The sequence below is a fragment of the Astyanax mexicanus genome, chromosome 3 (assembly GCF_023375975.1).
Source record: "Astyanax mexicanus isolate ESR-SI-001 chromosome 3, AstMex3_surface, whole genome shotgun sequence".
Lineage (NCBI taxonomy): Eukaryota > Metazoa > Chordata > Actinopteri > Characiformes > Acestrorhamphidae > Astyanax > Astyanax mexicanus.
This window is the reverse complement of record NC_064410.1, coordinates 59,841,099-59,846,070: the sequence shown is the minus strand read 5'-3', so window position 1 is coordinate 59,846,070 and position 4,972 is coordinate 59,841,099. Positions and strand designations below refer to the sequence as shown.

General features: G+C 40.0%; 1 long non-coding RNA gene across 1 annotated transcript in view; it reads right to left on the bottom strand.

Annotated features, from left to right (window-relative positions):
* Positions 1 to 4,972, bottom strand: part of LOC125799404 (uncharacterized) — an 89,344-nt gene that overhangs the window by 31,342 nt on the left and 53,030 nt on the right. The window lies entirely within an intron of this gene.

The window sequence follows — 4,972 nt, the reverse complement described above, 5'->3', positions numbered from 1 at the left end:
TCACACACACACACACACACACAAAGCACGGCCCATGAGGCCCGCCTGGGCTGCGGCTCTCTGATTGGTCGAGAGGGGCGGGGAGGGAGGGGTGAGAGAGAGAGAGAGATAGAGAGAGAGAGAGAGAGAGAGAGAGAGAGAGAGAGAGAGAGAGAGAGAGAGAGACAGAGAGAGAGAGAGAACAGTACAGCCTCTGCACAAAAACACCTCACTGCTACTCACCATACTACAGTCCCACAACCCCACACTGCACCCTGTCCCTGTCTCACTACTACTCACCATACTACAGTCCCACAACCCCACACTGCACCCTGCCCCTGTCTCACTACTACTCACCATACTACAGTCCCACAACCCCACACTGCACCCTGTCCCTGTCTCACTACTACTCACCATACTACAGTCCCACAACCCCACACTGCACCCTGCCCCTGTCTCACTACTACTCACCATAGTACAGTCCCACAACCCCACACTGCACCCTGTCCCTGTCTCACTACTACTCACTATACTACAGTCCCACAACCCCACACTGCACCCTGTCCCTGTCTCACTACTACTCACCATACTACAGTCCCACAACCCCACACTGCACCCTGCCCCTGTCTCACTACTACTCACCATACTACAGTCCCACAACCCCACACTGCACCCTGCCCCTGTCTCACTACTACTCACCATACTACAGTCCCACAACCCCACACTGCACCCTGCCCCTGTCTCACTACTACTCACCATACTACAGTCCCACAACCCCACACTGCACCCTGCCCCTGTCTCACTGCTACTCACCATACTACAGTCCCACAGACCCACACTGCACCCTGCCCCTGTCTCACTACTACTCACCATACTACAGTCCCACAACCCCACACTGCACCCTGTCCCTGTCTCACTACTACTCACCATACTACAGTCTCTACTACTACTACTCTACTACTACTACTCTCAGATACTAAATAATTACTTAAGAATACTAAAGAATTACTTTGAAATAATAAAGAATTACTTGTAAATACTAAAGAATTACTCTCAGATACTAAATAATTACTTTAGAATACTAAAGAATTACTCTCAGATACTAAATAATTACATTTAGATACTAAACCATTACTTTCAAATATTAAATAATTAATTTCAGATACTAAACCATTACTTTCAGATTCTAAACCATTACTTTCAGATACTAAAGAATTACTCTCAGATATCAAATCTTTACTTTTAGAGACTAGATCATTACTTTCAGATACTAAACCCTTACTTTCAAATACTAAATAATTAATTTCAGATACTAAACCCTTACTTTCAAATTCTAAACCATTACTTTCAGATACTAAATCATTACTTTCAAATTCTAAACCATTACTTTCAGATACTAAACCATTACTTTCAGATTCTAAACCCTCACTTTCAGATTCTAAACCATTACTTTCAGAAACTAAACAATTACTTTCAGATTCTAAACCATTACTTTCAGATTCTAAACCATTACTTTCAGAGACTAAACCATTACTCATATTAAATCATTGCTTTGAGATACTAAAGCTTTACATTGAGATGTCTTTTTCAATAGCTAATTCAATAAATATTAAAGCGTTGTTTTGAGATGCAGCTCATTTACGGAAAGAATAATGTTGTTTTATTCTGTATTCTGTTTATTGTTGATGTAAATGTCGCTGCGTAATAAATCCACTCTTGGACAGGTTTGAGTGTTTTAATGTTGTGGCTGATTGGTTTATAGTATGTCTGGTTGTAATGTGGTCTGATGGTATTATGAGTGCAGCAGGGGATGTACAGTATTTGTGGAGCTGCAGCTGGAGCTCTGTTTATGATAGATTATTATGTAACAGGATATGAGTGGACATACAGTCATACAGTCTAACAAGTGAGTGGGAAATCCTCACTGTTTAGCCTAATGTACACTGACATGCCAGAATGCATGGGACTGGCTTTGGCGTTCATAAGTATGACATCATTTTATATCACTAATACAGTGATAATATAACAGCATCAAAAAAAAGCAGTTACTCACTTCCAAAGCACAATTAACTTTTACATATTAATTATATCCAGACATTGTTATTAATAATTGAAATAAAAATACATATATATTGACACACCTTCTCATTTAATGTTATTATTATATCTGTTTTTTTTCCTACATTGTAAATGACTAAAGTACTAAAGTACTGAACATACTCATTTAAGTGCTCTCATCTGGGGAGCTGTTAACTTGTAGTTTCTACGGCTGGTAACTCTGATGATCTTATCCTGTAAAACAGGATAAGATCATCCAGTCATATTTTTACTTTGAGATACTAAAGAATTACGTTTCTTTATCAATAGCTAATTTAATTTATATAAAAGCATTACTTTGAGATACTAAGTCATTAATTTGAGATACTAAACAAATTACGTGTGGGGTTGTGGGACTGTAGTATGGTGAGTAGTAGTGAGACAGGGACAGGGTGCAGTGTGGGGTTGTGGGACTGTAGTATGGTGAGTAGTAGTGAGACAGGGGCAGGGTGCAGTGTGGGGTTGTGGGACTGTAGTATGGTGAGTAGTAGTGAGACAGGGGCAGGGTGCAGTGTGGGGTTGTGGGACTGTAGTATGGTGAGTAGTAGTGAGACAGGGACAGGGTGCAGTGTGGGGTTGTGGGACTGTAGTATAGTGAGTAGTAGTGAGACAGGGACAGGGTGCAGTGTGGGGTTGTGGGACTGTAGTATGGTGAGTAGTAGTGAGACAGGGGCAGGGTGCAGTGTGGGGTTGTGGGACTGTAGTATGGTGAGTAGTAGTGAGACAGGGGCAGGGTGCAGTGTGGGGTTGTGGGACTGTAGTATGGTGAGTAGTAGTGAGACAGGGGCAGGGTGCAGTGTGGGGTTGTGGGACTGTAGTATGGTGAGTAGTAGTGAGACAGGGACAGGGTGCAGTGTGGGGTTGTGGGACTGTAGTATGGTGAGTAGTAGTGAGACAGGGACAGGGTGCAGTGTGGGGTTGTGGGACTGTAGTATAGTGAGTAGTAGTGAGACAGGGGCAGGGTGCAGTGTGGGGTTGTGGGACTGTAGTATAGTGAGTAGTAGTGAGACAGGGGCAGGGTGCAGTGTGGGGTTGTGGGACTGTAGTATGGTGAGTAGTAGTGAGACAGGGGCAGGGTGCAGTGTGGGGTTGTGGGACTGTAGTATGGTGAGTAGTAGTGAGACAGGGACAGGGTGCAGTGTGGGGTTGTGGGACTGTAGTATGGTGAGTAGTAGTGAGACAGGGGCAGGGTGCAGTGTGGGGTTGTGGGACTGTAGTATGGTGAGTAGTAGTGAGACAGGGGCAGGGTGCAGTGTGGGGTTGTGGGACTGTAGTATGGTGAGTAGTAGTGAGACAGGGGCAGGGTGCAGTGTGGGGTTGTGGGACTGTACTATGGTGAGTAGTAGTGAGAAAATTAGTGAGAAAACTCTTGCTCTTTCTTTCCCGGGGTGGTCCTGATGAGTGCCATATAAAAGCATTACTTTGAGATACTAAGTCATTAATTTGAGATACTAAATAATTACTTTGAGATACTAAATAATTACTTTGCGATTTCTTTCTCAATATTTAATTACTTTGAGATACTTTAAGATATTAAAGAGTTACTTTGAGATTTCTTCCTCAAAATGACTTACTTCGAGATACTTTAAGATACTACAGAAATACTTTGAGATTACTTTAAGATTTATTTCTCAATATTTAATTTAATAGATTTTAAAGCATTGTCATTAAATTAAGATACTAAAGCATTACTTTGAGATACTGAGTAATTAATTAATAATGATAGTTATTTCTCAAAAGCTAATTTAATAGATATTAAAGCAATGTTTTGAGATACTAAGTCATTATTTTGAGATACTAAAGAATTGTTTTGAGATACCAAGTCATATTTTTACTTTGAGATACTAAAGAATTACGTTTCTTTATCAATAGCTAATTTAATTTATATAAAAGCATTACTTTGAGATACTAAGTCATTAATTTGAGATACTAAAGCATTGTATCTCACTTTCATCATCATGTTTTTGATGGTCTTTTAGCGACTGCACTTTTGAAGTTCTTAACATTTTTCTGATTTTTCTCAACTGATGCTCTCAAACACTTTATTAAGAGACAAGAAATTCAAGTAGTTAACTGTTGACGAGTTCAGCACAGCTGTTAACTGAAAGCCTGAATTCCAGGTGACTCTACCTCATAAAGACACTGAGATTAAAATACCAGGAGTGTGTAGATCAGTCCTTAAATATAAACTTGGTACTCTAAATGTATGTATATTCTGGTTTGTTTGTTCACAGATACATTAGATAAATGTGTTCCTGTATAGCTCTAATATAGACTTTAATGTTAAATTTACAATATAAAATCATTAAAATATATAAAACACACTGAATGAGAAGAGTGTGTCCAAACGTTTGACAGGTACTTTTTATACTAATTAAAACATCATAAAAAAGATAGTTCTCATCCATTAACCACCTAGCAACCGCTTATCAACACCATAGCAACCAGCCATGAATGAGCACTGCAATCACACTCACAGTTTCGGAAGGAGCTGCTATCTTCACTGCCTTGCAAAAGTATTCAGCCCCCTTGAACTTTTCAACCTTTTACCACATTTCAGGCTTTAAACATAAAGATACGAAATTGTAATTTTTTTGGGAAGAATCCACAACAAGTGGGACACAATCCTGAAGTGGAACGAAATTTGTTGGATATTTTTAACTTTTTTTAGAAATAAAAAACTAAAAAAAAAGTGGGGTGTGCAATATTATTCAGCCCCTTTGCGTCAATACTTTGTAGCGCTTCCTTTTGCTACGATTACTGCTGCAAGTCGTTTGAGGTTGAAATGTTTGCCCATTCTTCTTTGCAAAACAGCTGGAGCTCAGTGAGGTTGGATGGAGGGCGTTGGTTTGTGAACATCAGAAAAAGTTCAACTTTGGTCTCATCTGACCAGAGC